Source organism: Dipodomys merriami, unplaced genomic scaffold (genome assembly GCF_024711535.1).
Source record: "Dipodomys merriami isolate MVZ:Mamm:240054 unplaced genomic scaffold, mDipMer1.0.p SCAF_20, whole genome shotgun sequence".
NCBI classification, from domain to species: Eukaryota; Metazoa; Chordata; class Mammalia; order Rodentia; family Heteromyidae; genus Dipodomys; species Dipodomys merriami.
In genome coordinates, this window is record NW_027203382.1 from 29,216,444 (window position 1) to 29,239,550 (window position 23,107).

At 40.5% G+C, this 23,107-nt stretch overlaps 1 protein-coding gene and 1 pseudogene across 3 annotated transcripts in view; both read left to right on the forward strand.

Moving 5' to 3' along the window:
• Positions 1 to 23,107, forward strand: part of Arhgef28 (Rho guanine nucleotide exchange factor 28) — a 274,202-nt gene that overhangs the window by 28,480 nt on the left and 222,615 nt on the right. The window lies entirely within an intron of this gene.
• Positions 11,903 to 13,360, forward strand: LOC138832847 (MSL complex subunit 3 pseudogene; annotated as a pseudogene).

A 23,107-nucleotide genomic window follows, 5' to 3' on the forward strand; every position in this document is an offset into this window, starting at 1 on the left:
ACTAGTGAGAGTGCAAGACTCTGAGTTCAAACTCTAGTACTAGCGCCAAAGATAAAGAAATAAGCAAATAACATAAAGCAAGCAAGCAAGCCAGGCCTGGAAGTAGATGTTTGTATTTCAACTACTCAGGAGGCTGAGATGGGAAGATCACTTGAGCCTAGGAGTTTGAAACCATCCTGGGTAATGGAGCAAGACTGTTCAAAACAAAGCCTCCCCAAACCTTGTAACCTAAAAATTTCAAATATTAATATTAGAAAGTAAAATATGATAATTTGAAATTAATCCAGTATATTTACTCCAATGGATCTAAACTATTGTTATTTAAACATGTAAGACTATCCACATTTCAAATATAAATAGTCACATACAACTAGTGGCTACCATTCTGGAGAGCAAAGCTTTAGCTGGTGTGCCATAGCCCAGCTAAAGTGGAAGGACTCTGCCACTAAAATAAAGGTGAAACCTATCAATGGTAAACTAGTAGCCACTGTCTCTTTTCAACCACTCGCTGCTCCCACCTATCCAATTTACCCAAACTACTTGGTATTGCCCGTGACAATACCAATAATTACCTGTTTTAGTCTGCCATTTTCATTGTTGGAGCATCTTAAGGGGAAAAATTAACTCACCTTTTCTCCAAACCTTTGTCTAGTATTTGGCCTCTTTTAATTATCTCATAAATGTTAGATGAATAAATAAATGCCATAATTGAATGATTTCATGAAATTGCTCAACCATTTTTATTATCCTTAAGCAAATGCTATGATTTCCTCTTTTTTAAATATAAAAAAGCATATTTAATGTCTTACAGTAAGATATGCTAATTAAATATCAGATTAATTTTTAAACATGAAAACATTCAATAATGTGGAACACTTCATTAAACTTGTTAGAAAAAATAATCTTTTAGGAAGGTGATATGAAATAATTGTCTCTACAAGTTGTTAGAATTCTAATCATTTAGTTTATTCAGCTAAAAATGGGATAATAGTAATTCTAACTTAAAGTGTGTAATACAAAAGAAATTAGTACTTTCCAATTAATTAGAATTGCACCTAACACAAAGAAAGTTCTAAATTTTCTGAGTGCTAGTAGTTCACACCTATAGTAGTAGCTACTCAGGAGGCTGAGATCTAAGGAATGAAGCCCAAAGCCAGCCTGGACAGACAATTCCTCAAGACTCTTATTACCAACTAGCCAGCAAAAACTAGAAGTGGAGCAATGGCCCAAGTGGTAAGGCACCATCCATGAATAAAAAGGCCGAGAGTATGAGGACCTGAGTTCAAGTTCAAATACCAGCACAAAAATGAATTATATTTTGTGGAGGGGAAGGGGAAAACCGTTTAAATAGGGATACAGGTGGACCCGTTGCAACAATGAGATGTACAAGTCGTTATGTCAAAAACAAACTTTACAACTTTCGTGGGGGGGTGGGGAGGGTGGGGAGGATGGGAAGGGATGGGAAGGGGAAACAAAGGAGGAGGCTACAATGCTTGATAAGAAATGTACTCATTATGTTACCCATATAATTGTAACTTCTCTGTACAGTATTTTTACAATAAAAAGAGAAAAAAATGAATTATATTTACTATCAATATGTAAACTAAGCAGACATTTGACTTTTCACTTAGAACTTATCCTAGAATTTGATGAAAGGAATAAACAGTAGAGCCCTTTGCGATTCCCTCTTTCTTATATACCAAAAGTCATGAAGGCATAATATTGCTCTTAGAGGGATGGATTTACATTGACTCTACTTGGCAAACTTGCCAAGGATTTTTTTTTTGGGGGGGGGTAGGTCATGGGGCTTGAACTCTGGGCCTGGGCGCTTTCCCTCAGCTCTTTGGGTCAAAGTGAGCATTCTACCATTTGAGCCACAGCACCACTTCCAGTTTTCTGGTGGTTAATTGGCGATTAAGAGTCTCACGGACTTTGCTGCTGTGCCTGGCTTTGAACATGATCCTCAGATCTCACCCTCCTGTGTAGCTAGGATTACAGGCATGAGTCACTGGTGCCCAGCTCAATGAGTTTTTGTCATTCACATTTTAATATAATGGCAGGTTTTCTGGCTAAACCAAATAATGTTTTGGAAAATAAGATGTGCAGTGACCAGAAATTTTGTATTTTCCTTCAAGTTTTGAATTTTACTCCTGTGGACAATTCTCCTATTTTAGGAAAGAATAGGATTGAACTGCTAGCATTAGACTCTTACACTGAGTTCCTTTTAGTGTTTATGGACAGATGCCATTTCCAGGAAGTATTATTATGAATCTGTTGCATCATGGATGGACACTATTTTGTACATGAAACAGAATGACCAGAAGTCAACAAGTGAGTGAAACTTATCAGTGGTTCCTGGAATTCAATGCAATAGGAATACAGCTTCTCATTAAATTGAGAGTTGAATGATCCGTAAGCAAGTTAAATTCTAGAAGTTTCAGTTCTAATTTCTCACGGTGCCTGCCTTAACATCCCTCACAGGTGGCCACAGTAATAGTTACTCTGAGCTGGGCTCAGAGTTATCATGACCCATTTCTTTCTAGAATGGGCAGTAGTAGTTAAAGGAATAAGAGGCAGGGCAAATGCCCAGGATGGCACCTTCACCTCACACTTTGTGCCAACAGCCTCCTTCATTTCTTGTTTCTTCTTTTCTTCCCACAAGTGAATCTTGGAACCAGTATCATTTCAATTAGGTTGTGGCATACTTCACAAAAATACTATCTGTAGTAGTAACAATTGCCATTACTATTACTATAATAATGGGTGCTTGTGCCAGAAACTTGCTAAGGGCTCAATACACATTATGTGTGTTACTCATTTGTCTCTACCACTCCTATGAAATAGGCATTATTATCATTCCTACTGTATATATGATGTAACAAAGGCTTAGGCTAAGTGGCTTGTCTAGGGTCACAAGCATATGAATGGCTAAACTGGATTGACATTCATGTCAGTGTAAATATTGAGCTTTTAACCACTATATTGTCCTGCCTTTGGAATACCACTTATGTAGCTATATATTTGATAGTGATAGATTTGGGATAGGTTGGGGAGGGATTAGGGAAAGGATCCCAGAGCATCTGATCTAGAATAGAGTTAAGGAGGGTTTGAATGGGACTTTGGAAAGAAGGAATCCAAAAATGTCAGAAAAGTACATTCTAAATATTAGAAGAGGTGTCCTCTTTAAGAAGCTATAATTATAAGGTAGTTCAACTGTATTGTTTTATGGAGCTCAGAGATATAAAAACTATAAACTAGAAGTTCGGAGACATTATTTGCCCGAGGACATGTTCCTAAGTAGTAAAATAACATAAGGCACCTACTTGAACTTGTTCTTGGGTTCTGAATTAATTTTATTTAGTTACACTGTTTCAGTGTGACCTTTAAAAACATTGTGACCGATTCTTGTTATTTTTGTCAAATATTTCTACTTGTTACCAGCAGAAAAAGGTGCCTGGAAAAACACCAGAAGGTAGTTTGTGTTTGCTTGAAGAATAATGTAAGGGAGAAGGAGAAGTTAGCAGGAAAAACTGCTCCTTAGCTGCTGAAGGAGTGAAAGAAGAGATGAGCTGATACGGTGAGGGGTGGGTGGGGGTGGCAGGACAGGGAGCTGAGGAATGTGCCTGGACCCTTCTGCAGTGAGGGGAAGTGGAGACAGCTTCTTGATACTGGACTTTAAGAGATCCTCTTCCCATTCTGCTGAGGCTCAAATTTAGGCCCTGTTTCTCAGTTGAATTGGAGGTTCTTGTCCATGGCCCTGGGTGTGTAGGGAGAGGGAATAGTGTGTACAACATGCCACCATCAGGGTTGTACTAGGAGGAAGTGTAGTTGGAATTGTAAATGAGAACCCAGTTCTACTGTGTAACATGGCTGAGCATTATACATAGCACAGCTCTGGGGTCAATGTATGAGTTCAGTGGTTCTCTTGAGGATGTGTGGACTTGTTTTAGATTTGTAAATAATCTGCCTACAAGTGGGATCTTGCCCATTCATAACCCCAGGGATGTATTCCAATGATGGAAATGGCGTATATCCATGAGTTTCTGACATATCTTACATGATACACACACACACACACACACACACACACACACACACACACACACACACACACCTGTATAAATGTGTCAAAACAGGAACTTGTTTTTTTCAGTAATGGGGTTTTGAACTTAGGGCCTTGTGCTTGCTGGATAAGTGTTCTATCAGTTAAACCCAAGTTTCTAGCCACGACATATCTTGATAGTTAGTACTTGAAGGACTTCCACAGTAGAGAATCTGAAACTCTACCATTCAGAGAAACAAAAATACCATGACACATAAATAGGACAATTAGTTCCAAGCTGTTGAGGAGAGTTAAACTAGAGGTTGAAGCGGGTAAGATTTCATGAGTTCAGTTCTGCCTTGTTTATGTTTGATTGGCACAAAGAGAAAGGAGCTGGAAGGTGCTCTTGGCGGTATGATCTAGGAAACCAGTTTTGGAGGGAGATGGACTTGGATTTAATTCTCAGCTGAACCAGGCTTTAGCAGTGACTTTTACCTCAGTCTGTTTTCTCATCCTTAAAATGTTAACATATTATGAAATGTTGTACAGAATAGTTCTTATAGTTAAAGGCAAATGCAGACTTTATAGATTGCATGAAAAAGCAGAACTTGCACTAAAAGGAGAGGTCTTGTCTTGAAATCGAATACATTGTGTTAGATTGATTCTGGGAGAGGCTGAGAGATTATGGGGGTGTCAAGGGTCTCCCCCAAGTTTCTCTTGGTGCTGTCCAGCTGTGAAGTGTTCACATAGAGGGCTTGGTGCACAGCAAACTGGCTATTAGTGGTTTTGAGGCCATTAGATACCTTTCAAAGACCATCATTTTCACTGACTACAAAAATTGCCATGATATCAGTGTGATGCTTTTAGGTTATTTACAACATTTTTCTCATCACATCACTTGTGAATTGCCATCTTTGTTTGAATTTATTGTTAAATTCTTTCAAGAGAAAATACAATCATATGTTTTAAGTCTGAGTTAGAATCTGATGCTACCACCACCTTGTCCCAGTTTCCCACTCTTCATTATTTTTCTCCTATCCTGTGGGCTTGAGAATTTGCCTTACTCATCTTGGATCTCTTTGGCATCATTTGTATGTAAGTACGTTTATAAAAGTTTGAGAGGTGAGTTGAGGATACAAGATTTGCAGTGGCAAAGAGAACTAGGTCCCGTAGGCCACGTTCTCCAACTCTATGTTGATTTATAAACAATTATGTGATCTTTCAGGTTAAGTAGTTCAGTATCTAGTTGAAGAGCAACAGCAGTAGGGAGGAAATAAGAGAATTTAGTCTCATCTGAAGTATCACTCTGGCTAGGAGTTCAGAACTCCTAAATTGAGAGAGAATCCTTATTGCTGAGGTAATCAGGGAGGGCTCCTTGAAGAATTTGCATCAATATATACATGAGGCAGAGGCATGCCAAGCAGGAGCACAAGTATGAGCAGAGCTCAGGATATCTGGAAAGTCTGAATATTTGAGGCAGAAGAGGAAATAACATTAGGTAGCTAGGTAGGGTGGGGCTTTGAAAAGGAGGTTGGAAGACAAACAATTTGAGAGGCATAACAAGCAATAAAGAGTCTTTGTAGGTTTACGAGGGACACAAGGAAAGTGGTTGAACTGGAAATTCAAAGGTAGTGTCAGAAATATCTTTTCAAAAAGGTCATTCATAAATACACAAATACTTGGTAATAAGATTTTATGTATCTAGAGTCTTTCAAAGACTTTATGAATCTCACATAATCCTCCCCTTGTGTAGGAGTAGGCAAATGATCATTATCCTCATTTTATAGATGGAGAAACTGAGCTCCCTAGTGACTGAGTGACTTTTCAGGGCCATACCTCATTCCAGAGCCATTGGTTTTATGGTAGTACTTCAGGATGTAAGGGGCGAGTTGTCCATTGTCAGTGGAATTGGGGAGTAAAGGATGTTATCAGCATCTAGTAAATATATACTAGATGCTTTAACAATTTTGTAACTATTGGGTTCTGTAGTCCCACCTTACAGATTAGGAAATTGAGTCCCAAAGAAGTTTATTGTCTTACAGAGTCACATACCTAGTGAGAAGCAGAACTTGGAGCCAATCAAGCGTATGTGACCCTCTTGGCTAGGTTATTTCCACAACCTGGCACTTGGATGAACTACAGTTACCTCTGTGTCCTGCTTTGCTCAGGAATGTGATGGTGTTAACTGGAGATGCTGTGAATCCAGCATGAAGCTGTTTGGCAACGAGTTTACTAAAGCATGTGTCTTAGCCTAATATATCTTCTGGAGGTAGTGTGTGCTAGAATGAATATTAGTCAATTTGAAAAGCTAAGTAGGAGAAGCAGAATTTTGATCTCTTGTGATTCAGGGGATCTAGACTGAAATTTCTTCAGGATGGAGACTTAAATTGTTGGCACAGCATGCAAGGGGTGGAGTGGGCCCTTGCTGACATTTCTGGTCACAGCTGTTCCCCTTACTCCACCCTCTGTACACTCCCTCCCTTCCCCCCTCCCCATCCTTCCCTTTAAAACAGGGAAACCTAGCGTTGGCCCACTGGGTCAAATGCTGTCAGAATGAACTTACTAACATCTATGGTTCACATTCAGGCTAAAAAGTGTGGTGTCCTTTTGAGCATGGGCTTAGTTTCTCCCCTTTGTGTATTTGATAATTTTCTAGCCACCTCTAGTTTTGTTTCTTGCAATGAAAAGTTGAGGTATGTGAAAACCTGCCACTCACAGTAATCTGATCACACCCTTGCTTCATAAGGGCAAGATTTGCCTCCAGATTATATGTTCATTATGGTCTTTGGCACATATTGAGCCAGGAATTAAACAAAGTGAAAGTTCCTTTGAATACTGATGTGAAATCCTGTTAGGGAAATCCATCTGCGTGAACTATGCACAGAACCTGTACAGTGGCCCATTCTCTCTGATGGTAATTGTCACCATTTGAATTGAGTTGGACAGCACTGAGAAAATAAGGAAAATGCCTCCAACAAAGCTCTTTTCATAGCTGACTTGTATAATGGTGCTTGATTTTATGACTCGAACAAAAGTCTGTATTTTCTCCCAGTGTTTTGTCATGCTTGTAGCTTTTACAACAGCTAGGAATTTGGCTTAACAATAGTTCTTAGGTCAACATACTTTGTCCCTGTTATGAGCCTTTCTAGAGTGACAGTTTCTTGTCTGGTTCTTAAAAAATGATTTTTCAGTCTAATATAGTATTTTTATCTTAAGAGACCATTAAAAAAATCTTCACATCATAGCTGTACTTGACAAAGAGCTTTTCCATGCCATCTCCTTTTGTTTATAAAGACCTATACAGACAACTTCAGATATATTAGCCTAATTTTTCAGTGTCTTCCCCCACCTTTTGCAGTGCTGGGGATTGAACTCAATGACTTACACATGTTTGGCAAGTGCTCTACTTCTGAGCTACACCCAGCTATTTTAAATTTTATTTGGAGACAAGGCTTCCCTAAGTTGCCCAGCCTGGCTTGGAGCTCACTATCTTCCTGTTCCAGCCTTGCAGGCTATCTGGGATTATATAGGCTCTTGCACCAAGCTGGCTTCCATGGAGCTTGTAGGAAAATAGTTAACATTGCTCTGTTCAGACCTCAGAAACTGACAAATAGAGTTTCATTGTCCCTTCATTTGAGTAGCCCATAGTGCTTCACACACATTAATTCACTAACTCTCAAGAAAGCCCTGTGTGTAGGCAGTGGAAAATATTTTTCCCTGTGGCTGGATTTACATGATGAGAGAGAGAAAGACTAAAGTCTGGAGGCATATCAGGACTGACTTGTGGATAGGGAGCCAGGGCTAGCTCGCGCTGCCCAGTTCCTCATCTGGTCCTCTTCTTTGGCCATTAGGAAATCCAAACTTATTTTGTTCTTTGGAAAACAATCATGATTTCCAAAGGAAAATAGCTCTTTAGGCAAAATTCTACCTGGAGAACTGAATTGTGGGAGGGGGATCATTCGAAGTTTTCTCACAGGATGGCTGTGTGGTGTCTTGTTCCATGGCAGCATGTTTTGCTTCTGAAAACCAGGTTTTAGATGTCTCCATCTCGTTTGGCTGTGCATGCTTTTCCAAGGGTTAGCAGGGAAGATGGCAGCTGCTGTTCTGTTTCAGGCTCTGTGATGTGTGGCCTTCTTTTTCCACTCTTGTTTTTCAGCCACCTCAAGGGCAGGCACAGCCTCTCCACTCCCTCTTCTTTGCTTCCTCTCTTTAATTTCTCACTAGTGCTTTCATAAAAGAGTAGAGTAGCAAACGGGCTCGGTGGGCAGGATAAAGCTCAGATTTGTGTGTGTAGTATCTATATGCTTACTATCCACATGCGGACATCTCAGGCTGACTGCATCTGTATCTGAATGGCTGGCTTCCTTCACCAAATCTCTACCAACCATACTACCCCCACCTCTGCCAGTGGCACTTTCATCTTTTTCTCAACACGTCAAGCTTGGGGAAAAGCTGCCTTTCTTTGTCCTCTCATCTGCTACTTCCAGTTTTTCAGGACATCTTATTGGCTTTGCCTTCAGAATATATCCAGTGTCTGATTACCTCTCATCACTTCCTTCCCTTATCCCTAGGTTTAGTTATTCTTGTTTGGCTGGATTATCACAGTGACATTCAGTAAGACCTCTGCTTTTGTCCTTGGTCCCTTCTAGTTTGCCTGTGTCATAGGAGTTAGAATGATCCTGATAGCATCAGAAATGGTATTTTTTACCTCACAACCTTCAGATGTATTGTCTTCATGCAGAAGAAAAATCACCATCCTGACAGTGGCCTACAGGCTTTATGTGACCAGCTTTTCCATCGTAGTTCTCATTTTTTATAGCTTTCCTCGTTCACTCAGCTCTAGCAGTATTCGTTTCGTTGTTGTTCCATCCATATGCTCACATCACCCCTGTCTTCCTTTTGTGCTAGGCCTTCCCACACTTGGCTTCCTCCTTCTCAGGGCTCTCACCTGCCTATATCAGAACTTTCTACTATGGACCTTCTCTGACCAATGTATTTAAAATTGCATCTACCCATACCAGTCATTCTTTTTGATTCACCTCATTTACCAAACACTGCATATCACTGTCTAGTGTGCTCTAAAACTTGCTTTTTAGATGCTGTTTATTATCTACAAATGAATGTGAAACTTCAGAAAGGCTAGGATTTTTGTTTTTGTTTTTTATGTTTTTAAATTTTAATTTTATTTTTATTTTTATTTTTTGGGTCCGGTCATGGGGCCTGAACTCTGGGCCTGGGTGCTGTCCCTCAGCTCTTCAGCTCAACGTTAGCACTCTACCACTTGAGCCACAGCGCCACTTCCGGGTTTTTTCTTTTTTGCTTTTGTGGTGCTGAGGAATCGAACCCAGGGCCTCATGCATGCAAGACAAGCGCTCTACCACTGAGCCACCTTCCCAGCCCCTATGTTTTTGTTTTAATTGTGAAAATACTGTACAGAGGGGTTACAGTTACAGGAGCAAGGTAATAGTACATTTCTTATCAAGCATTGTTGCCTCCTCCTTTGTTTTTCCCCTACCCTCCCTTCCCTCTCATCTCTACAACTGCACTCCCCTGCCTAAAGTAAAGTTCGTTTTTCAACGTAGTGTCTTGTACATCTCATTGTTACAATGGGTCAACCTGTATCCCTATTTAAACATTTTTTCCCCTTCCCCTCCCCAAATTATACCAACATCAAATACAGTGAAAACAGGGGTTATACCATGGAGGAGGAACATACAAAGTAACAAAAAAATCACATGGTATCTTATAAGTTAGAAATAATAGCAAGCAAGAAAAAAACCACTGTGTCCCTATCTTGGGGTTCATTTCATTTAACTTCATCTTATCTGGTTATATGTACATAGCTTTTGACCTTTTCTACTTGTCCCAGACATAGTTATTACAAATAAGAGAAACCATGGGACCTATGTTTCTTTGGGCCTGGCTTACTTCACTTAATATGATTTTTTCCAAGTCTTTCCATTTCCTAACAAATGGGGCAATGTCATTCTTTCTGATGGAAGCATAGAATTCCGTTGTATATATATACACCACATTTTCTTTTTTTAAATAAGTTTTTTTATTGTGAAAATACTGTACAGAGGGGTTACAGTTACATGAGCAAGGTAATGAGTACATTTCTTATCAAGCATTGTTGCCTCCTCCTTTGTTTTTCTCCTACCCTCCCTTCCCTTCCACCTCCACAACTACACTCCCCCCCCTCTGGATTTTTGTTTTTCTTATGCAAGTATATAATGTCTAGCACAGAGTGTCCTGGTGTCTAACAGATGCCCAAATATTATTGAATGAATATCAGTGTTTTCATAAGTCACTCATGTCTTCTAGTTCTAATCAAAGAATATGATCATCATTATTAGTTTCCTAATTAAATTTTGATAGGAATGGAGCATAGCAGAGGATGCTAGAGGAATAATTTAGCTGAAGAGATAAACATAAGGAATATTTAGTGAACAGTGCTGATGTAATTTCTGATTAGATTACAGGATAAATAAAAGGTATCCGAGAGGTCATTGGGAAGATGTAGTGTAGAAAGCCAATGGAATTTATTGAGTACCTGCTGAGTATCAGTACTACTTTGGTTTTTTTGGCCACTGGATCTCATCTGTGAACAAGTGAGGGAGTCTCAAATCATACAGCCATTGGAGGACTGAGTCAGGATTCAAACTCTTGGTCACATACAACAGTGTTGGAGTAGTCAGGGAGAAATGCATAGAAATGATTGGATTGAGAGTAGATGGAATTAGGAGAGCCTAAATGCTAAATGCATGGAGAATCTTGATTAAGTGTGGAAAACCATTGACCAATGGTTTATGTGCAAGGAAAACAACACTGAGGAAAGCTTTAGATGCCCAGTGAAGTACTTGTGTTTGATATGAAAGGTTTCAGAGACTGAGGTCTATTCTTTTCTTTTTCTTTCTCAAGGCTAACACTCACCATTTGATCCATAGTTCTGCTTCTGGCTTTTTGGTGTTTAATTTGGAGATAAGAGTTTCATGGACTTTTCTGCCCCACCTGGCTTTGAACCTAGATACATTCAGAATTCAGCCTCTTGAGTATCTAGGATTACAGGTGTGAATCTCCAGTACCTAGCCTGAGGACTAATGTTGATCAGAAGCGTAATAGTGACTTTGAGTATTGAAGATTTTAACCTGGCATCAACATCCAGGATGGATTAGAGGTGGGATAGACTTGCTACTGGTGACTACTTAACAGGCCTTTGGAATTTAGCAGTGTAGCCAGTACTCATCTTCAGTTCACAATCTTCCTGCCTCTTCTTCCTGGGTTCTGGGATTAGAGGTATGTACTACCACACACAGCGCTTATATTTTTCTTTGTGATCATGCAACATGTTATTACTAAAATGAAATCCCACGAGTGCCAGGATTCTGTCGCTTACCTCCTCCCTTTCCCTCCCTCTATTTTTTGGTGATGGAGAGTTTTGTCAAGTGTTTTACGGTTTTGAATTCGGTGCCTATGTTCAGCGGGATGGAAACTGTATGAGTCTTTTAATTCTGTGTTCACCTCAAACGGGGTCCCAGAAGAGGTCCGTTTTGTATGTTTCTTAGTTAAAGCATTCAGGAAATACTTCTCTCCATACTAAAGACTCAGAACATAAACCAGGACAGAAAATGGATCTAGTCTCTTCCATTAGCCAGTGGTCATAGTTTCTCAGTTGCTTCTGTGTTTTGATTAGAGCTGTAACTCTTGGGCCTTACATGGAGGTTTCGGTTCTAACTCTGTCAAGACCACCTCGGGCCCTCTGTGGGCGTTACAAACCAACCTTGACTTCCGCTTCCGGCTGCATCGCGTAGCGCATGCGCTGTTGTAAAGCTAGGCAGGGGGTAGTTAGAGGCAGTGGCCGCAGCGCCGTAGTTCGCTCTCGGGCATTTGGGCCTATTTCTGCTGGGGAAGACGAAAAGGAAAGATCCCAGAATACCAGGTGCGTTTTCCTAGCCGACACAGAAGCCGGGATAGATGGGTTGCTGCGATTGCGGTACGGGTGGAAGTCATGAACCAGAGCGTAAATAGGCCCAGGAAAGCGGAAGCTGGCCTGCTCGGAAGCCCGGAAGCCCCGGAAGCGGGAAGCAGCCTTCCTGCGGGCCCCCCGGGGCTGACTGGGCCTGGACCAGGGCCGCTCACGACGAGGAAGATGAAAATGATGAAAATCCAATAAGCAGTTCCTTCCGGGCGCAGAAGTAAGTAGAGAAAGTGGCCCTGAAGCCCAGAAGGGAGCCGGGCGTCCCCGAGACGATGGAAGACCGGACCGTGGCGCTGGACATCCCCGAGGTGCTGAAGAAGCAGCTGGAGGACGACTGCTACTGCGTCAACCGCAGGAAGCGGTTGGTCCGCCTTCCCTGTCACACCAACGTCCTCACCATCTTGGAATCTTACGTGAAGCATTTTGCTATCAACATGGCCTCTGCCACCAGCGACCGGCCTCGCCACCATCACGCCGTGGGGCCGGCCCTCGACGGTGCGCCCGACATCCCCGTGGAAAAGAACATTGACCTTTGTAAGGAGATGGTGGACGGATTGAGAATAACCTTCGATGCCATGCTCCCCTTGGTTTTGCTCTACCCCTACGAACAAGCCCAGTATCGAAGGACGACTTTGTCCGATTTCTTCCTTCCCATTAAAGAGAGTGGTACAAATACTCATTGCCCAGGGGAACCCTCTCCCAGCCCGCCTTTGCTGAATCCCTTCCCGCCACAGTCCACGGAGAGTCAGCCAACCGGCAGTGAGTCGGCCACCCCCAAGAGGCGCAGAGCCGAGGCCGAGTCGTCGTCCTCTCGGCCTCTGAGGCGTTCCACGCGCCACACCACCAGTTTGGACGGGCGATCCCAGAACAGCGCATCGCCTCAGCTGAGGCGCCGCCAACAGGACCCGTCCCCGGGAATGCCCAGATTGTTCCTGCACTTGGAGAAGAAGATACCTGTGCACAGCGGGTCATCTGCTCCCGTTCCTCCGACTCCTAGTATGGAAGGGATTGCCCTGTTGGCTGGTCTTGAAGGAAAAAGAACCACCGAAATAAACAAGGTCCTCTCGTGGAAGCTTGTGCCAGACAATTACCCCCCAGTTGACCAGCCACCTCCACCCTCTTACATTTATGGAGCACAACATTTGCTGAGATTGTTTGTAAAACTGCCAGAAATACTTGGAAAGATGTCCCTTGCAGAGAAGAATCTGAAGGCTTTACTGAAGCACTTGGATCTCTTTCTGAGATTTTTAGCGGAGTATCGTGACGACTTATTCCCAGAATCGGCTTATGTCGCTGCTTGTGAGGTGCACCACAGCACCAAAAGTCCCAAGGCAGTATAGTAAAGTTTTGATAGTTCCGTAAGAACAGCTGTTCTTTCTGGTTTTGTGCTCTGGCTTCCAGGTGAACAACTAATGGTGATCCTTCTTTCAGGAGAGGGCAAACATGGTCCCACCTGTGGGGCTTGGGCTTGGTTATTTGACTTGCTCACATACTGTTAAGTTTTTGCTGTTAAGAATTACTTCCTGGGTACCTGAACTCCAATATAACTCTTTGTGCTGCATAGGCCAAATGTAGTGGCAAGAAAAGAACAGTTGTGTTTATAGTGAGCTGTTAAGGAAAGTGTAGCTAGGTGAGGTTGGTTTGGTAGATATTGGTTGTTAGTGAGAACCACACTGTTAATGATCTGTTAGCATGAAACAAAATGTTTTTTGCAAACTTTTTATTTGTGTGATGAGGCTTAGCAGAACTCTGGCAAACCAATTTTAGTTTGTGCTTGGAAAGCCCAAGTAGTCTCAAAAGTATTTTAGAGGGAATTGATATTGATAGCTAAGGAAGTCTGCTTTATCTTTACTTGGAACAATTCCCTCTTTGTGAAACATAATTTTTGGTGATCTAAGGATAGCATTCCCTCTCTTGTGTTAGACCTTACAGTTTTATTTTGTTGTGTAATATTGCAATCCTTTTTCTATAAATTGTTGTTTTTGGTGATCTAAATAAAGCATCTTGTTTGGAAGAAGAAAAAGCAAATCTTGTGGGTTAAAAGACAAAGCAAAACTCTCTAGGACAAAGATTCTTAATAGGGTATCATTGTACTTTCAAATGAATATTGATGGCTTTCTCGGAGAACTCTCCTTTCCAGGAAAAGTTCAACTATTCATTTAAAGTAACCCTCTTCTCTAGTACTGAGATTGAACTCAAGGCTTCCCCACTTGTTAGGCTTTTCTTCTACCTCTTGAGCCTAACTTGGTCCATAAAATGCCTATTTACTCTTCTCATGTAACTAGGATTACAGGTATGACCAGCCTTAAAATAATTCTTAACCATAGTCTGTTAACATTTGAGCAGTAGGGTTTCTGAGATCGTTTTTGTTGTTTGGTATTACTAGGAGCTCCAGACTTAGAGGCTCATGCTTGCTAGGCTGGTGCTTTACTGCCAAGCCACACCTTCACCCCTTTTTTGTTTTTGTTTTTGTCAGCCATGGGGCTTGAATTGAGGGTCTGGGTGCTGTCCCTGAGCTGTTTTGCTCAAGGGTAGCACTACTCCTATAAGCCACAGCACCCACCATTCTGATTTTCTGGTAGTTAATTGGAGATAAGAGTCTCATGGACTTTCTTGCCTAGGCTGGCTTTGACCTTGATCCTCAGCTCTCAGCCTCCTGAGTAGCTTGGATTACAGGCATAAGCTACCAGTGCCTGGCCTCAGCCCTGCTTTTTGCTGGTTATTTTTAGGGTAGAGTCTTACTTTTCACCCAGACATATGCCAGAACCTTGATCCACATACTGACTTTAGGATTCCCCCTTAGTTGCTGGGGTCACAGACTGACCCTCAGTGTGCATCTTTTTTCATTGGGATGAAGTCTTGAAGACTTCTTTTCTTTTCTTTCTTTCTTTTTTTTTTTTTTTTGTTGGTTGTGGGGCCTGAACTCTGGGCTTAGGCACTGTCCCTCAGCTCTTCAGATCAAGGCTAGTGCTCTACCACTTGAACCACAGCGCCACTTCCGGCTTTTTTCTTTTTGCTTATGTGGTGCTGAGGAATCGAACCCAGGGCCTCATGCATGCAAGGCAAGCACTCTACCACTGAGCCACCTTCCCAGCCCTCTTAAAGACTTTTCTATCCAGGGTGGTTTGGCACCAAAATCCTTCCAATCACAGCTTCCCATTTATTTTAGGACAACAAACACATGCTATTGCACCCAGCTATAGGTTAAGAAAAGTCTTGCAAACTTTTCTGCCCCAGGCTGGGCTTAAACTGTGATCCTCTCATTTTCAGTCTTCCAAGTGGTTACAATTACAGGTGTGAACCCCTAGCCTCCTGCTGGGTTCTGAGGTTATAACCATAACAGAACAGAAAGGAAATCCACTAAATATTTCAGTGCTCTTATCCTACAAGTTTAACCTGTTTATTGATGGCAGAATTAGCATCTTACTTGTGTTTTCTGCTAATAAGCAGTGCTTTTCTTTACATGTCATGAGCTGTTTGTGTGCCTCTTTCAGGAGACCTTGGCTTTCTAGACCTTGGCTTATTCTTAGAAGTTTCAGTGCTGACTACAATGCCAGAAGAAAGGGAACTCCCAAGAAGGGAGAATCTGAATATATCTGAAAAGAGAGTACAGAGGGCATAAAGTTTCCCAGCTATTAGGAACAAATGGGACCTAGATCATGGAGGGAGAGGTGGCTCATGGTGGGATCGGGGAGGGTTTGATATAGATGTGCAGTTCAAAAGAAAGCTCCAGTGGTTAATTTATGACCAGTTGATGAAAGGTCTATAAAGCCAGTGTTTTGTAGTAGGCAAATGTGCTACCATGAGCTCCATCCCAACACTCCTAGTCCTTTTCTAATGGTGGATCATAATAGCTCCCAGTTTTGCCTTTGGAAGTACATTGACGTTTGAGAGACACCGAAAATGACTAGAGAAAGGAACATTAGGCTTTTCTGAGGACTTAGTATGAAGTTAATACTATGAAGAATCAAAGTTTCAAATTCTTATACCTGTTTCTCAGCTGGCATTGAATATTTGGAGCACAGCCACCTGGTTGTCCAAGTTAAGATTGTCTTTCTTTGGTGTCTCTTGATTTGAAATATCAATGAAGAACTTACATATCATGTAATAAAACTACTAATCTCAATGGAATTTATACGGTTGCACAATTTACATTTTCTGCAATATTTTTCAGATGTCAATACTAATACTGCCTTTATGTTTTATTTAAAGGGAATTTCAATATATATTGAGTGTGATGTTATACTGTAAAATAGGAATCTTACCTGGTAGATACATTTTTAAAACAAAGAATTTGTTTACTACTTTCCTAGGGATTACATCAGGATATCATTTGTGTTGACTATTGTTACTTTGCTAGAATGTGAGAAATAGCTTAAGATTTTTGCTAACTATGCCTATGTTTATATTTGTTTGGAAACTTCTCAAGGGCAAGACATTATAATTCTTTTTGACATTATATTTCTTCATGCTCTTTGTACTATATAAGACAATTTAAAAAAAATAAACAATCTGAAGTTGATTCCTTTGTAACTATTGTAGCATATAATACTTAATAGAAAAGTCATGGTTGTTTTTTTTAATATTTAAACATCAACTCTTTGTATAGTCACATTTGTGTAGATCCCATGAACCTGATGAGGGGTGAATTTCCATTGTGGTTTTTGGATTGTTTTATCAATGAAGCAATTTGATGGTCAGACATTTATCTTTTTTGTTCTCCAGCGCTCTTGGCTGGTTTTTCTATTCAGCATCCAGGTTGGTGCTATGACTCATCTAGTTTCTCATCCAAGAGACCAGACATTCCTCTGGTCCTTATATTCTCCACTATATCTAGCTCAGCACTGAATCTTGTCCATTTTGCCTTATAAACGTCTCCTGAATTTATCTTTGCCCTTCCTATGACATAGGAAGTATGACATATTATCACATATGGGACAAATTTTCATTCTTGTTTTCCATCCCCACCTGTACATTGGTTTCTTAGGTCTAGAGGTCGCATCTTTATTTTACACTTCTTTTTCTTCTGCCTCATCAACCATTCACCCATTACAGGATCTACTTGGCAAATCTTTCATCTACTTTGATTTCTCAACAGAAATTTCTCAATTGTTGGTACTGGAGTGGGTCAATTCATGCAGTATTTATCTGGCCTTGTAGGACTTTTAACAGCCTTCATTCTCGGATGTTGAATGCCTGTGGTAACTCCATTTTCCCCCCTTCTCTTCCATCACCCCACCAACCATTAGGAGAACTACAAAAGCTGCTATCCCTATTTCCTAATCTTTTCTGAGTAGTAATAAACTTACTACATGCCTTAAGGCTCAGCTTAGGTTTGTTTCATTTGGAAGCCATGCTTGGTACTTCAACTGTTCACTGACTTGGGCATTTCTTTTTCTTTTTTCTTATTTTGTGCCCATTCTTGGGGCTTGAACTCAGGGCCTGGGCACGGTCCTTAAACTTTTTTTTTTTTTTCTCTCAAGGCTAGCATTCTACCACTTGAATCACAACTCCATTTGTGGCGTTTCAGTGGTTAATTGGGAATACAGTCTCATGGGCTTTCCTGCCTGGAATGGCTTCCTACTGTGATCCTCAGATCTCTGCCTCCTGAGTACCTAGGATGACAGGCTGAGTCACGGACACCTGGCTAGATTTGGGCATTTCTGCCTGCCTGTCCTCACAGAACCACACTCAGACTCTGTAGCTTCAGCAGTTTCCCCTCTCTCACTGGGCTGGCAGTTCTTCCAGGACAGTCTTGATCTTTGCATCCTTATTATCAAGTACTGATAGACACTCAGGAAATGTTTGTAGAGCAAATGGGTGTTTATGGTTTTAAACCTATTTATAAATGTGCATATCCTTTTCAAATATGTTGAAAGGTACTTGAGAGTTTTTATACATTGTTTATTACCTAGTGCAAAATATATAAGCAGTAATCAGTAACTGATAGTTTCTAAATTAATTTAGAAATTGGGTGAGATTGATTGGAATGTACTATTATAAATGTCTGGAAATATAACAATGAAATTCCCCTTGTATAACTAACATAAGCTAATAAAAATGCTAAAATGTTTGGTAGGCTAAATTTCAGTTCTTTTCATCTTTGCTATTTTAAAGGTCATATTTCCAAATGTTAAAGCATTATTCTAAAGTCTCTCCAGCTTGTCCATTTTTAAAATATTTTTTTATTTTATTGTAAAGATGCTGTATAGAGAGGTTACAGTTACATGAATAAGGTAATGAGTGCATTTCCCATTGAGCATTGTTACCTCCTCCTTTGCTTTTCTCCTACCACCATCACCATCCCTTACCTCCCAACTCTCCCCCCACCAAGTAAAGTTCGTTTTCAACATAGTGTCTTGTACATCTCATTGTTACAATGGGTTAGCCTGTATCCTTATTTAAGCATTTTGTTATTTCCCTTCCCCTCCCCAAATTAGAAAAATGTATATACAAGATACAGGGCACTGGAATCAAGTACAGTGAAAACAGGAGTTATATGGAGGGGGAAGAACATACAAAAGAAACAAAAAAATCACATAGTACATTATAAATATGTTAAAAACAATAACAAGAAAGAAAAAAACCACTTGTGTCCCTATCTTGGGGTTCATTTCACTTGGTCTGGAATTGGGCACAGTAATTAGCTATTCTACTTTAAGCATTTCTGTTTTTATTGGTGGAAGGCAATAATGATTTCCCATTCCTATGAGGACTGTATGACTCCTGGATGAGGATAGGAGGGTGGGAGAGCTGTAGAACACAACCACAGCTTGCTGCCTAAGTACTGATAAAAGACTTGGGGAGGGGTAGCTGTCTCCCCTGAGTGATTAGATTTGGTAACTTTTGAAGATTCGGGGTAGAAACACCTCCAAATAGCCAGAGAAATTTCCATGTGACCCAACTGTTATCTCTTCAGCAATTTTGTTTTCACTGCAACCTGTTCAGCAGTTTTTGGGTTAGTCTTGTGAAAATACAACTTATAAGTAAGTTACTGCCCCCCTGTAACTCCTTCTGTGGCTTCACACTTGCTACTCAAGGGAATTCTAACCCGAAGAACCATCTTTCTCTTGCATCTCAAACACTTAGAATAAGCCCATGACTTCACAGAAGAAAACCAGTTTCATGATTTATAGCAATCCCATGTTTTTGCCCATAAATGACATTCCCTGCCTACTGTGCTCACTTCCACGCCTTCCCCTCCACCCCCCAAGATGGATGGATCGAAATGTTTTGTATGCTGGTGTTGCTTTTTGTTGACCAATTGGAGATAAGAGTTTCTGGATTTGTCTGCTCAGGTTGATTTTGAACCATGATCCTCAGATCATAGCTTCCAGAACTGCTAAGTAAGAATCTAAGTGTGACCCACTAGTGCCTACTTCCAAATTTCTTTAGATATTAAAAAATACTAAAATTTATTCTTAAACTTTGCTAACTAGACAAAATAAAAATGTGACAAGCTGCAAAAGTAATTCTAAAAATGTTTTAAGCAGTGACAACATCACTGGAAAATGCAGGAAGAAAAAAGAAAAATAGCCACTGGTAGAAATCGAAAAGGTTACATAAATTCTGGCAACTTGATGCTGAGGGTGGCACAATTAATGCAGCATTGATGTGTAAATACCAGTAATAACTCCCCCTTCTCTTCCATCACCCCATAAGCCATTAGGAGAACTACAAAAGCTGCTATCCCCATTTCCCAATCTTTTCTGAGTAGCAATGAACTTATATTCTTTAAGGTTCAGCTTAGACTTCATTTGGAAACCATGCCTGGTACCTCAACTGTTCACTGACTTGAGCATTTCTTTTCGTTTTTCTTTTTTGTGCCCATTCTGGGGCTAGAACTCAGGGCCTGGGCACTGTCCCTGAACATTTTTGCTTAAGACCATCACTCTACCACTTGAGCCACAGCCTACTCCACCACATTTTTGGGTAGTTAATTGGAGATAAAGGTCTCACAGACTTTCCTGTCTCTGCTAGTTTTGAATCACAATCCTCAGATATCAGTCTACTCAATAGCTAATATTACAGGTGTGAACCATGTGTGTTTGGCTATCCCATTTTCTAACTGGGTTGTTGAGAGTTATTTTGTCAGGTCTATAGTTTGCAAGTATTTTTCATGTCTTATACCATGTTCTTGTATTCTCACATGAGCTCACAGAGAAAACAATGTTTGGTATTTATATTCTTTAAAATGATTTTTTTAACTCTAATGGTCCTTTGACAATCTGATGCAAACTCAACTCTAAAATGCACATACACACAAAATTTTACATCTAATTTTATGGAGTTAATGGACTGAGTCTATAAAGTTCATCCATGGCTTATGCACTATAACTCAGGGCTTAATGTTGAATGCATTTCCAGCAGTCCCTGATAAGATTCCAGCGAGGGTCGCCATCCCCTTACCAAACCATGAAAGGAGAAAGCACATAGATTACAAAATAAGGGGGCTAGGAAGGTGGCTAAGTGGTAGAGTGCTTGCCTTGCATGCATGAGGCCCTGAGTTAGATTCCTTAGCACCACATAAGCAGAAAAAAACGGAAGTGGGGCTGAGGCTCAAGTGGTAGAACGCTAGCTTTCAGCAGCTGAGGGACAACGCCCAGGCCCAGAGTTCAGGCCCCAGGACCGACCAAAAAAAAAAAAAAGATTATAAAATAAGAGCAAGCTTCTTATCTGGGTGTTATCTAGGACCTGACTCAAGCGCCTTCTTCAGAATAATATATTCCTTGGCATCTCCAGAAGGCATTGCCAGATTGCTACTTCAAGTTTTGTAGTGTGAACAGCTATAGCACAAGAAATAATCTCTTCTTGTTTTGAACTCAGGCTTTTAGTAATCAGCAAGTAGATGCAAGCAAGTAGATGGACTTTGGAAATTTGATCCCTGACAGTTCAAATTTAATAGCAGGAACTTCTTGTGTAATTTATTATTTTTCTTGCTTTACTTTTATTTTTATTTATTTATTTATTTTTTTAGCTCCTAGAACTAAGGGAAAATACTTAAATTTACTAGTTTATTATAGAGAATTGTTTGTTTTGTGGAGCTGCGGATGGAATCCAGTACCTCAACATACTAGACAAATGCTCTTCCACTGAGCTACATTCCCAGCCCTAAAAGATTTTTAGGAAACAGACAGCCAGATGAAATACATAGGATGAGGTCTTCAAGGGCCTTGAGTTCTGGAGCCTCTGTGGAATTGGGATGAGCCACCCTTTCCTTGCTTTACTTTTATAAAGATGTATAGGATATTATTAGTAGAGGATCAAAATGGTTCAATAGGAATGTGCATATGACCATATAAAATGATGCTTATTGAAATGAACTTCAAGAAATGGAAGCAAAAGTTTTTTTTCAGTTATTTCTTTTTTTCTTTCTTTTTTCCATTTTGTTTATTCCCCATTGTCACTGTTTTGGGTTTCTGTATCCTTTGTCTTGTATATAAGTTTATTTGATTTGGGGAAGGGAAGGGGAATCACAGAAACAGTGGGACAAAGTGTGAACCAATGCAACAGCAGTATTCACTAGACCTTATGTTGTAAATCAGCTTTACAACTTGCGGGGGAAGTAGAAGAAAATAAGGGAGGAGATAACATTGTCTGAAAAGAAATGTAATTATTGCCTTACTCATGTAACTGTAACTCCTCTGTACATCATCTTTACAATAAAAATTTTAAAAAATTAATGGAAGACAAGAACAGAGATGAGCTGCTGATAAAGAATCTGGAGCTTAATAAATTTGATAGAATCATTAGCTGTCCACGCACAGAACTGTCAGTATGAGTTGGGCCTTCATTAAAGGGAAAATCAAGAAAAGTGCAGTGTTAATTTTACATTGAATGTAATGTGTGCTCAAGGAAGCTATTGTTTGGTCTCTGGCAAAGGACTCTTCTCCCAGGGGCCTCTTCTCTTTTGTCGTAGGCAGTGTATATTTTAAAAATAGATTATGAATGACTTAGAAGGTTGAAGATGAGTGCTGTGTGTTCCCTCTGGCTTCAGCCTCTCCAACCCGGTGTCTGCGTTCATGCTGGTCTTCATTAAGACCTCTTGCCATGCTTACCCCACACTGTCACCTTTTGCCAGGCCAATGGTTTGATTTTGACATCCATCCACTAGTATCTCATGAATGTTGCTGTTATTCCAAAGTTTCTCAACAATAAGAGTAGTGGGTCCCCCACCCCACCCTACCCCACCCCGCAATAGTAAAAATCAAACTGAGAGCTTCATGCTTGATAAACCAATGCTCTATCTCTTTGGTTATTTTTGAGGTAGGGTCTCACTTTATGTTGGTGTTGACCTGGGCTTCCCTTTGTTGCTGGGGATGATTAGGCTTATGCCTTTGTACCTACCCATTGTGTTTCTCTCATAGCTGGAATAATGAGTGTGTACCACTATGCTTAGTTATTGGTTGAGATGGAGTCTTTAAAACTTCTTTTAGCCTAGGTTAATCTTGAACTGTGATCCCTTGAGCTCTGCCTTCCACGTAGCTAGGATTATAGTCTTGAGCCACTACACCCAGCTTCATGTTTTAATATCCCTTCTGAGGGATAGTGCTTTGCACATTGTACACAACAGTGAGTTGACTTAGGACATGAAGGAAGGACTGTAAAGCTCTCATTACCATGGAGGAACCTGATGCTTTGATAGGTATTTATCCTGCCCAAGATAGTTCAGTGCTAATTGAGCTGTGCATTGACTATTAACAGTGTACTATGGAGACTCATGAGTAAAATTGTAGAGAAGATGTTCAAGAGAGTTGGAAAGAGCTTTTTAAGACCTTAATCACTTTGTCTATGTGCAAATATAGCCTGAGGAATACAAGGTAGTGTGACAGCTTGGGAGAACATTTTGTTAGCAGCCAATTCATACTGCTCTGTGTACTTCATAAACATCCTCTAATTTAGACTGCACTGTTTCAGACAGACTGGCTTTCCTTCTCACCCCCTCCACCCACATCAGTTTGAATAAATGAGGTCTTATTGAATAGTTACTGACTTGTTTAATTTCTATTCTTGATGCCTCCCATTGATTTTGCCAAATAATTCACCTTCCTACTTAAAACTGCTTGGACTTGAATAACTCAGATAGA